At 42.2% G+C, this 12,460-nt stretch overlaps 1 protein-coding gene across 2 annotated transcripts in view; it reads right to left on the reverse strand.

Annotated features, from left to right (window-relative positions):
* The window catches only part of kcng2 (potassium voltage-gated channel, subfamily G, member 2), a 131,155-nt gene that overhangs the window by 81,625 nt on the left and 37,070 nt on the right, over nt 1-12,460 (reverse strand). The window contains exon 2 of one of the 2 annotated variants that reach the window (XR_004558050.1): nt 4,969-5,434. The exons of the other annotated variant lie outside the window; for it this stretch is intronic. The gene's annotated coding sequence lies outside the window, so the exon portion shown is untranslated. Of the gene's footprint in view, nt 1-4,968; nt 5,435-12,460 lie in introns of those variants that run through there. 2 annotated transcript variants of the gene reach the window in all.

A 12,460-nucleotide genomic window follows, 5' to 3' on the forward strand; every position in this document is an offset into this window, starting at 1 on the left:
AGGTTCCACTGGTCCTAGGGTCCCCTGGTCCTAATCTCTTTATATTATTTGATGGTGTATATTACAATCCCAAACTGATTTTAAAGTTCACAAATAAATGTAATACTTTCAAATAGCGAACAAACCAGATCCAGTTTTGTTCAATTTACAAAAATAAAACACAATTCTATTTTCATTCACCATTACTCACCTTTAGTTGTACTGTTGTCTATAAATCTGTTGAATTAAAAATCAACAAATCATGGTAATTCACCATAATTGAAAGGGTTTCTTTTTTAATTGTCATTAAAGACCTACTTACTTAACCTACTTTAGTACAACATACGAGGTCTATTAGAAAAGTATCCAACCTTATTATTTTTTTCAAAAACCATATGGATTTGAATCACGTGTGATTACATCAGACATGCTTGAACCCTCGTGGGCATGCGAGAGTTTTTTCACGCCTGTCGGTTACGTCATTCGCCTGTGGGCAGTCTTTGAGTGAGGAGTCGTCCACCCGCTCGTCGATTTTTTTCATTGTTTAGGAATGGCCCAGAGACTGTTGCTTTGTTTGATAAAAAATTTTTCAAAACTGTAAGGCACAACTGAGTGGACACCATTCAATAAATTCAGCTGGTTTTCGGTAAAAATTTTAACGGCTGATGAGAGATTTTGGACGGTCCACGGTGCCTGACGGCGATCTGCGCTTCGAGGCGGCAGCGTCTCACCGTTTCAAGTTGAAAACTTCCACATTTCAGGCTCTGTTGACCCAGTAAGTCGTCAGAGAACAGAGAACTTTCAGAAGAAGTCGGCATGAGGAGTTTATTCAGACATTCCATTGTTAACGGTCATTTTGTAATGAAAGAACGTGCGGGCAGAGTCGCATGTCGGGCTGGACCCGACCGCGGGGGGTCGCGGCAGGAAAAAACACCTCCGTTGGAAATCTTAACGGGCAAGTTGGAACATGCCCAAGCTGTTAAACAATTTCTCAGTTACTCACTTGTTGAAAGCCATTAAAAGCCGCCTGAATTCTACAAATGGTTTTCAACACGGAGGTGTTTTTCCTGTCGCGGTGCACACAGATTTGCCGAGTCGTCACGGAAACGACTCGGCGAATTTGCGCGTACGTCTTTCATTAAAAAAATGTCCTTAAACAGTGGAATGTCCGCATAAATTCCTCATGCCGGCCTCTTCTGAATCTTCTCTGTTCTCTCACGATGTCCTGGGTGAATTAAGCCTTAAATTAGGATGTTTTCAGCTCGAAACAGGCCGACGACAGCGCCTGGAAGCGCTGCAGGACGTCCCGCTCCGTGGGAAGTCCTTACACCGACAGAAACACCCCATAATCTCTCATCAGCCGTTAAACTTTTCACAGAAAACCAGCTTAATTTCTCGAATAGTGTCCACTCGGATATTCCTCACAGGTCCAGAAAAAATTTTGATAAAGCAACGCGCGCCGTCTCGAGCAGCGTGTGAAACAAAGGAATTCAGCCGAGAGGGCGGGACCACATCTCACTCAAGGCCTGCCCACAGGGAAATGACGTCACCGACACGCGTGAAAAAACTCACGCATGCGCACGAGGGTTCAAGCATGATTGGTGTAATCGCATGTCATTCAAATCCATATAGTTAAAAAAAAAATAAAAGGGTCGGTTTATTATCTAAGAGACCTCGTATAGTCTACCATAAATGTAAAAACAACTTCAACATGCTCTCCTGAATACTAGGAGTAGTGGGAACTTCCCGGTATTCATAGTTTGGCGATGTTAACTATATTGATATTGGCACATTTAAAGAGGCAATATGCCAGTCATGGTTTTTAATAACTGCACCCAAGTCACCCACCCAGTCCACAAAAATATGTGTTAATCAAACACCCAATCCAAGGTTACGTAGTCTTTTATCCTTAGCTAGCTTGATAACTTAGAGACAGGTCAGTGTGTTTGGGCTTCATTCATCTTGCCCAGGTTGCCAGTCTTGCTGATGCTTTGCCCCTTTACCCATTTGTGGGTTGACTCGGAGTTAGGCGGCATTATGCACTGCCAAGATGGCGAGTTCTGGAGTCACCCCATTTGACCTTCAAACCACTGTTTCCAAAAACCTATGGATGCAGTCACGGAGGGTTTGTCCAATCTCTGAGCATCTCAAAGTCAACACCATTCGGGAAAATACCTGAGTTCCCAAATATGGAACTGAAGCAGAAATGCAAAGACAACTTTTCATTCACTTAAAGATTTTGGGAATGTACACCGTCAGTTTTGTGTATGCACCATATCAGTTATTACATAAGTTTGAGGAAAACATGACTGTGGCGTTCTGGCAGAATGCATGTTGCAGGGAGAGTGAGAAGAGATGCAGGGGAAAGCTTCTGCATCTGTCACGTCGATTTACACACAGATCAGGAAGACTGAATGTGGGCTGCCGCATGAATATAATCTGAATTTTACTATAGCAGCTCAGAAGAACAAGAAGGAATGGATCCCTGAGGCTGACGAGAGAAATGGTGTTACATTGTTATTGGGTTTCTTACTGATTACCATTAATGCATATTAACACTATTATTTAGAATTTTGTTAAGATCTCTGAAATAAAATACACCTAAAATGAGCATCTCCCAGGGAGAACTGCTTTTTGTGCTGAGATGAGTAGAGGTGCAAACTTTTTTTTTGTATTTTTGTGTCAAAATGTTACAACATAGCAAACAGCAACCGTTCCTAAGGTTATAACAATCCTACCGCATGCCATGTACCAGATTGCAGCCATGAAGCTGTGACTGGTGAATCAACAGACAAAATTTATTGTCCTCATGATCTCTCCAATCACAGCGGTTTGGACAGAGGACCCCAGTGCAGAGAACCACAATGATGGTCAACAAAAGTTGGTTTATTGTGCACAGGCACTTAATGACAACAGTTGCCTTGTCAGCAACGGTTGTCAGGGGTAGATGAACGGCTCCATCACTTACTCAGGCGGAGGTCGGGAACACATGAGATACAATGACAATAGGCAACGGTCACTTAGGAGGCAGTAGCAGAAGAATTATCTGAAAACACATGCAGAGGGTCAGTGCACAGAGGTCAATCACAACAGGCGACCAAATCAAAAAGACGGCAGGAAACAACAGAATGGCAACGTGGGTCTATAACACAGAGGCAAACAATGTCAGCGGCGCTGTGAAGAAGTAAGGCACTGTGAGAGGTTACAAAGGCCGGCAAATAATTAACCACAGAAGTGCAGAGGCACATGAACCACGAAACATGTAACAAGAAGAAAAGCCACAAGGCACAAACACAAAGAGATGTCAGAGTAAATGCACCAGAGATAATCTGAAACAAGAGAGGATACCAGAGGACACAGGCAAAAGCTAACGCAAGGGAGAATAACGCTAGCAAACACGAAGAGATCTGATATTTACTAGAGAGCAATGAACACACAGTGATAATACTACATGGAACTAGAATAGCACATCAGAATCGGACCCAAGAACGTGACCCATGACAGAAATATAGTCACCAATACCAATGGAATCAATTCAGGTGTGTGCTGAGACTACCTGTCTGTACCCTTAGAGAAAACAATACCATCCACCTGTCTGTAAGTGGGGGCCGGCCTTGGCTGGGGACGTTATATGCAATGAACAGATGTCCAATCCAGGGTACCTTGGAGACCCTTATCTGCTTCACATGGCAGCATCCGGGGACAAACACAGGGCCTGTCCAGAACTTCTTCCAATTGAATGAATGCTTGTATTGTATGTAGATAACTGTTTTTTAAAGGCTATGAAAAATGCAGTAATTGTATGACCTTGTAGATACTAACAGTCAGACTCTGGGCTTGAGTACCATATAAATATTCCTAAAAATATGTAAACCAGTGATTTAAAAAGGTCAGGTCAGGTCTGGGAGCATGTAACTGCACTGATCACGTATAAGTCTCACGACCATAAAGTAAAACAGGAAGCACCCGGACCCAAAAGACTTGGAGCTTCATTCTTCTGTAAAGGTATTGGCATCTCCAAACACCTCTGTCCAGTGACCTCATGACTGTAAGCACTTCAAAAGTTGAACTCAAAGGCTGAAAAGAAAATGATCTAAATAGTCTTGTTAAACCAGATATATGAAGTGTTTGGTTTGCACAAATTATTTTCCTCAAGCCTACAGTTCATTCATGTTCCACGTCGGCCCAACTTGAAGAGAACATTTAGGCATTTTTGTGGTTTGATGTAATGTTTGGTCAATCAGCATTTCGAGACATACTTACTTTAATACTTGAAATACGGATTGATATAGTGTTTAAATATTTTAATTTTTATAAACTTCAAATTTATTTTAAAGGCAACTGACCCAAACAATGACTTGACTCCAGTTGCTTGATTCTCATGAAAGTGACTTGAGACTTGCTTAAGACTTGAAGGTAAAGACTTGTGACTTACTCTCGCTTCTGGTGACAAGACTCAAGTGAATATTATCAAGTCAATAGGATTCGTGAGTCTTTGCATATGAATTAGCAGGTACTGTCTCAGTGTTGTTACTGAGTCGAGTAGCGGTGTGAACTCCACCTCTCCTCTTCCGCTCTGAGGTCTGGCATGGTGCTAACACACAGCGTCACAGCAGTGATGGCTACAATAACACTGACAGGCAGGCAAAGATCTTACCCTGGCAGTCCAGAATGGGGGTTCTCCACCATGTCTCTCAGTCTTCCGCATGCAGTCCCCCGTTTGTCCCTCCTCCTGGCTCCCGGCCGAAGGAGGCGGTTGGCTCTCCTCACAGGTACTGCGGCGAGGTCAGCTCAGCGTCCTCCTCTTCGAGCCTCTGCTGCTCCTTGTATTCCTCTTGCCTGAGCCGCAGCTTTCTGAGGCAGCACCAGTCCAGGTTGGTCTCCTCGACCCCCCAGTAGAGCAGCTCCTCCTGAAAGGACAGGGCGCACATTTCCCTCAGCAGCCTCAGTTTCCCGCTGCCAAAAACTCACGGATGGTGCGGAAGCCGATGGGCTTCTGTCAAAGAAGTATTCGTTGCGACTGCCGTCGTAATCATCACACACGTCCATGATCTCCGCCTCATTGCTGCAGCTGCGGAGCTTTCCCAGGCGCGTCAGCGGGAACTCTTCCAACGTGGACCAGGGGATGCAATACTTGATCCCTCCAACGTTGATAATAGCCGCCCCATCATCAACTTCCTGCTGGCAAGCCTGAGGCTTTTGCAAGAACTGGACACGCTTGTAGAACACACCCTTCTTGGAAGTGACCTCCTGTGGATTCTCCACGTGTTTTAAAGCGGAAAGGGTGAACTGGTGATCTGTGTTACCTGCCAAGAAAGCCACCCTCCTGGTACATCCCTGCAAGTCCGTCGGTGGAACCTGTCCTGCACAGTGCGATGGGAGGGGGGAGGGTAGGGGGGCTCACGTGGTAGGTGAAGAGACTGGGACCTTGTCACCCATTCAGCATGTTATGTCTCTGTGGGACAAAAAAAAAGACAAGTCATTGATTCTATTCTATTTATTTAAGTGCACACTTAGTGTAGTGTCCTGCGGCACATCGTCAACCAAGAAACTCACGTGGCTGGTGGAGACGTGTCAGCAGATCATTCATTCATGTCATTTCATGTCTGTGACCATGGGTCATCTACCAGAGGAACAGACGGATCTTATTTGCTCAGTGGTAAAGTCCCTGACTGGTAATCAGAGCTTTTGGATGGTGTGGGTTCGCATCCAGTGGGTCATATGTTCTTTTTTTTTCACATAAGTGGCACGATGTGGTCCCACAGGTACCGGCTGTTTTTGTATATTTCCTCCACATAAACGTCACAATGTGCCACAGCTGGCATTGTGGGTTCCTGCCTGAAAGACACCGGTGCATGCACAAACTCTCAACCCCGTGTTCGTGCATGCCTGCCCATCGGCACGATGTTTCATAGTGCGCTAATTTCAAACTGTTTCACCATTTTTGTCCAAACGCCGTCCAAACTTCACACGATGTGTGAAGGGGCCATAACATTAGTTTGGTAGGTTCACTTTCTTTGACTCTGTTCCAGTATGCACTGTAATAGAAGAAGGAAAACTAAGGTCTCTTTCTTCTAAGTCCCTGTTGGTAAATGATATAATAATTGATCAACGTATTGATTTATTCTGCCTAACAGAAACTTGGTTACAGCAGGATGAATATGTTAGTTTAAATGAGTCAACACCCCCGAGTCACACTAACTGTCAGAATGCTCGTAGCACGGGCCAGGGCGGAGGATTAGCAGCAATCTTCCATTCCAGCTTATAATTAATCAAAAACCTAGACAGAGCTTTTATTCATTGAAAGCTTGTCTCTTAGTCTTGTCCATCCAAATTGGAAGTCCCAAAAACCAGTTTTATTTGTTATTATCTATCGTCCACCTGGTCGTTACTGTGAGTTTCTCTGTGAATTTTCAGACCTTTTGTCTGACTTAGTGCTTAGCTCAGATAAGATAATTATAGTGGGCGATTTTAACATCCACACAGATGCTGAGAATGACAGCCTCAACACTGCATTTAATCTATTATTAGACTCTATCGGCTTTGCTCAAAAAGTAAATGAGTCCACCCACCACTTTAATCATATTTTAGATCTTGTTCTGACTTATGGACTTTTTTTTGCTCCGTATGCATCACTCCGCATTAATCATTAGTGATCGATCTCTGCCCCCCTTCTCGGCATGTCTTTTTCCTGGTTCTTTCCCTCAGCCCCAACCAGTCTCAGCAGAAGAACTGCCCCTCCCCTGAGCCTGGTTCTGCCGGAGGTTTCTTTCCTGTTTAAAAGGGAGTTTTCCTTCCCACTGTGGCCAAGTGCTTGCTCATAGGGGGTCGTTTTGACCGTTGGGGTTTTTTCATGGTTGTTGTATGGCCTTGCCTTGCAGTGGTGGAGCGCCTTGGGGCAACTGTTTGTTGTGATTTGGCGCTATATAAGAAAAAAGTTGATTGATTGATTGATTGATTAAACCCTTTCAGGGACATGTGAGACAACACTCATCAAAAACACATAAAGACATTTCATCTCTAGGTTACAGACCCTATCAACACAGTCCCAGCAAAAAAACATCTTGGGTTTCAATCTGTCATGCCCCGCCCTATTCTGGGCTCCTATTGTGCATTTCCATCTGCCCCAGCTTTGTATTATTAATTGTTATTTTTATCATGTGTGTATTCTATGTTTGCTTTGTTTCTTTGTTACTTTTTACTTTGGATCATTTCTTGTTTTCTTCAGTCAGTTGTGTATTCATTTATTGTTCAGTAATTTATCACTTGGTTATTTAGTTTCTCTCTATTGTAATATTTGCTGTGCTTAATGTCAGGTTTTGTTTCCTGTTATGGTTCTTGCCACTGCTTTTCTTATGGTTTGTTTTACCACCTTGTTCTCTTAGTCAGCTTCTGTTTAGTTTTAGTATTTTTTCTCTAATTATGCTTATTTAGTTTTATTAGGTTATCACTTGTTTATTTTGTTATCAGTCATGCTTTCTTTTCCAATTTTGCTTTCTGTTATAAGTAGTCTTAGATTAGTTGTTCTGCCTTAGTTCATTGTCCCTGTAGTCCTTCACATCATTGCTCCTGCCCCATGTCTCTCACCGTGTTCTGTCTGCCGTTTTCTCTCACTTTGTTTGCTTTGTGTTTTTTATTTCACTCCTGCTCACATATCTCTGTCTTGTCACTCTCTCCATCTTGTGTTGTCCTCCCCATCTTGCACTATGTATCATCTTGGATTCACCCGGCCACAACCCCTATCTGGAGACCTCTCCCTCACATGTGCAGCTTGTTTGTTAATCACTTCCTGTTCCATTTAAGTCCATTGTGTTCACCTCCTCACTGCTAGTTCATTGCACTTCACCGTCTTCGTCCCAGCTCTATTTTTGCCTTGCCTGATTTGTCAGTCTGTGTTTGACCCTGCTTTGTTTTTGGACCACGCCTTTGTCTTGCCCTCTGATTATCATGACATCGTGTTTTGGATGACCTTCGCTTGTTGAATGACCACGCCCCAGCCTGTCGATTGTCTGTACTGTTGCCACGCTGACTGACTATCTGTGTACCGTACCTTAATCTGAGTTTTTTGGATAAAGCCTTTTTCATATATACCGCTGTCTGTGAGTCCTGCATTTGTGTCCAGCCACCCAGTGTCTGTGGTCGTGACACAATCCACTATAAATATATATATGTATGTATGTATAGCCCGCATTAGTGGTATTTACATCTCGATGTGTTAAACAATACAGAACATAGCACATTATGTTTCAGACCACCAAAATTTGAAATGCTCAAAAATATTGGCACATGTGGACTGACAGATGTTTCTTTCTTATGGTTAGACATTAAATACAAACCACTGCAAAAATTATGAATCAACACATGTAGATGGTGATCAGCTAGTTGTTGTGTTTTTTTTCCTAACTTTGTACTGTAAAGTGTCCAATGGGTGCTGTGCATTGGGTACGCCTCCCTACCAACACCTAAAGATGTCCTAGCAGTAGACCCTGCAGCCTTCGTGTGTTAGCCTCTTTGTTCGAGCATTCGCCTGCAGTGCTCAAGGTTGTGAATTTAAGTCCAGTCCTGCACAGAAATAATGCCAGTGACATTGGTGGTGCGACCTGGAGGACAGTGAGTTTTTTGAGGATGAGGGTCATAGTGTCCAGCACTGACACTCATTGCTAAGGCATTGGGCTTTACCCTCCTTGTTAGAGCATCCAGCTCCTATGCCTGAGGTCATAGGTGTGAGTCCAGTGGAGGACAGACACAACACAGGCTACTGCAGCAAATAAACAAACCACAGATATGATACAAAACCATTTTAGTTCAATAGAAGAACATTCTGATTTTCTAAAAGCTGCCTCAGAGAAACTCTTAAATACCTAAAACAAGTAAGGGTGGCAAGACCCAGTAAGTCCAAAACCACAGATTTTTTTTAATTGAGGCCAATGTGCACTTGGCTGCTTAGGCAACAATCAGTGTGCAAAATAGTAAATAATCCAGACCATTTCCATTTCACTTAAGGAAATCTATGCATTTTCCTTTAAATTCCCATTTCAGACTGTATATTGCTCTATTACCAAAAGCTGGACCTACCAGGTTTTGCATCTGAATCTTTCAAGTATTGGCACAAGTCTAAAGAAGTGCACCAGTCTGCAGTTAAAATCCTTACAGACCTTAACAAGCTGTTTGAGATGGCTAATTTAAAAGAAACATGACCCCAACAGAAGAGTCCTCAATTGAAACAAATGAAAGGAATATACAGTGTGCCTTGAAAATCGAAAAGTATAAGATGAATGGGTACATACAGGAGTCAATGTTGGAGGCAAAACTGGAAGAAACTGGCTGGATAAAACGAGATTCATATGTAGAAAAACTTAAAAAAAACAACAACAAAAAAAAAAACAGCACTAACACCTAAACAATCAACTCAATCAATCAACTTTTTTTTATATAGCGCCAAATCACAACAAACAGTTGCCCCAAGGCGCTTTATATTGTAAGGCAAGGCCATACAATAATTATGAAAAACCCCAACGGTCAAAACGACCCCCTGTGAGCAAGCACTTGGCTACAGTGGGAAGGAAAAAACTCCCGTTTAACAGGAAGAAACCTCCAGCAGAACCAGGCTCAGGGAGGGGCAGTCTTCTGCTGAGACTGGTTGGGGCTGAGGGAAAGAACCAGGAAAAAGACATGCTGTGGAGGGGAGCAGAGATCAATCACTAATGATTAAATGCGGAGGTGATGCATACAGAGCAAAAAGAGAAAGAAACAGTGCATCATGGGAACCCCCCAGCAGTCTACGTCTAAAGCAGCATAACCAAGGGACAGTCCAGGGTCACCTGATCCAGCCCTAACTATAAGCCTTAGCGAAAAGGAAAGTTTTAAGCCTAATCTTAAAAGTAGAGAGGGTATCTGTCTCCCTGATCTGAATTGGGAGCTGGTTCCACAGGAGAGGAGCCTGAAAGCTGAAGGCTCTGCCTCCCATTCTACTCTTACAAACCCTAGGAACTACAAGTAAGCCCGCAGTCTGAGAGCGAAGCGCTCTAATGGGGTAATATGGTACTACGAGGTCCCTAAGATAAGATGGGACCTGATTATTCAAAACCTTATAAGTAAGAAGAAGAATTTTAAATTCTATTCTAGAATTAACAGGAAGCCAATGAAGAGAGGCCAACACGGTGAGATATGCTCTCTCCTGCTAGTCCCCGTCAGTACTCTAGCTGCAGCATTCTGAACCAACTGAAGGCTTTTTAGGGAACTTTTAGGACAACCTGATAATAATGAATTACAATAGTCCAGCCTAGAGGAAATAAATGCATGAATTAGTTTTTCAGCATCACTCTGAGACAAGACCTTTCTGATTTTAGAGATATTGCGTAAATGAAAAAAGGCAGTCCTACATATTTGTTTAATATGCGCTTTGAATGACATATCCTGATCAAAAATAACTCCAAGATTTCTCACAGTATTACCAGATATCACGGAAATGCCATCCAGAGTAACGATCTGGTTAGACACCATGCTTCTAAGATTTGTGGGGCCAAGTACAATAACTTCAGTTTTATCTGAGTTTAAAAGCAGGAAATTAGAGGTCATCCATGTCTTTATATCTGTAAGACAATCCTGCAGTTTAGCTAATTGGTGTGTATCCTCTGGCTTCATGGATAGATAAAGCTGGGTATCATCTGCGTAACAATGAAAATTTAAGCAATACCGTCTAATAATACTGCCCAAGGGAAGCATGTATAAAGTGAATAAAATTGGTCCTAGCACAGAACCTTGTGGAACTCCATAATTAACTTTAGTCTGTGAAGAAGATTCCCCATTTACATGAACAAACTGTAATCTATTAGACAAATATGATTCAAACCACCGCAGCGCAGTGCCTTTAATACCTATGACATGCTCTAATCTCTGTAATAAATTTTATGGTCAACAGTATCAAAAGCAGCACTGAGGTCCAACAGAACAAGCACAGAGATAAGTCCACTGTCCGAAGCCATAAGAAGATCATTTGTAACCTTCACTAATGCTGTTTCTGTACTATGATGAATTCTAAAACCTGACTGAAACTCTTCAAATAGACCATTCCTCTGCAGGTGATCAGTTAGCTGTTTTACAACTACCCTCTCAAGAATCTTTGAGAGAAAAGGAAGGTTGGAGATTGGCCTATAATTAGCTAAGATAGCTGGGTCAAGTGATGGCTTTTTAAGTAATGGTTTAATTACTGCCACCTTAAAGGCCTGTGGTACATAACCAACTAACAAAGATAGATTGATCATATTTAAGATTGAAGCATTAAATAATGGTAGGACTTCCTTAAGCAGCCTGGCAGGAATGGGGTCTAATAAGCATGTTAGTGATGAGTAGAAAGATGTCCTAGCTTCACGGAGGGCTTTCTTATAGAGCAACAAACTCTTTTTTCCAGGCTAAGTGAAGATCTTCTAAATTAGTGAGACGCCATTTCCTCTCCAACTTACGGGTTATCTGCTTTAAGCTACGAGTTTGTGAGTTATACCACGGAGTCAGACACTTCTGATTTAAAGCTCTCTTTTTCAGAGGAGCTACAGCATCCAAAGTTATCCAAAGATACTCTATCTCACTTACAGAGTTTAGGTAGCTACTCTGCTCTGTCTTGGTATATGACATTAGAGAACATAAAGAAGGAATCATATCCTTAAACCTAGTTACAGCGCTTTCTGAAAGACTTCTAGTGTAATGAAACTTATTCCCCACTGCAGGGTAGTCCATCAGGGTAAATGTAAATGTTATTAAAAAATGATCAGACAGAAGGGAGTTTTCAGGGAATACTGTTAAGTCTTCTATTTCCATACCATAAGTCAGAACAAGATCTAAAATATGATTAAAGTGGTGGGTGGACTCATTTACTTTTTGAGCAAAGCCAATAGAGTCTAATAATAGATTAAATGCAGTGTTGAGGCTGTCATTCTCAGCATCTGTGTGGATGTTAAAATCGCCCACTATAATTATCTTATCTGAGCTAAGCACTAAGTCAGACAAAAGGTCTGAAAATTCACAGAGAAACTCACAGTAACGACCAGGTGGACGATAGATAATAACAAATAAAACTGGTTTTTGGGACTTCCAATTTGGATGGACAAGACTAAGAGACAAGCTTTCAAATGAATTAAAGCTCTGTCTAGGTTTTTGATTAATTAATAAGCTGGAATGGAAGATTGCTGCTAATCCTCCGCCCCGGCCCGTGCTACGAGCATTCTGACAGTTAGTGTGACTCGGGGGTGTTGACTCATTTAAACTAACATATTCATCCTGCTGTAACCAAGTTTCTGTTAGGCAGAATAAATCAATACGTTGATCAATTATTATATCATTTACCAACAGGGACTTAGAAGAAAGAGACCTAATGTTTAATAGACCACATTTAACTGTTTTAGTCTGTGGTGCAGTTGAAGGTGCTATATTATTTTTCTTTTTGAATTTTTATGCTTAAATAGATTTTTGCTGGTTATTGGTGGTC

This window comes from Thalassophryne amazonica, chromosome 20, assembly GCF_902500255.1.
Source record: "Thalassophryne amazonica chromosome 20, fThaAma1.1, whole genome shotgun sequence".
Taxonomy (NCBI): domain Eukaryota; kingdom Metazoa; phylum Chordata; class Actinopteri; order Batrachoidiformes; family Batrachoididae; genus Thalassophryne; species Thalassophryne amazonica.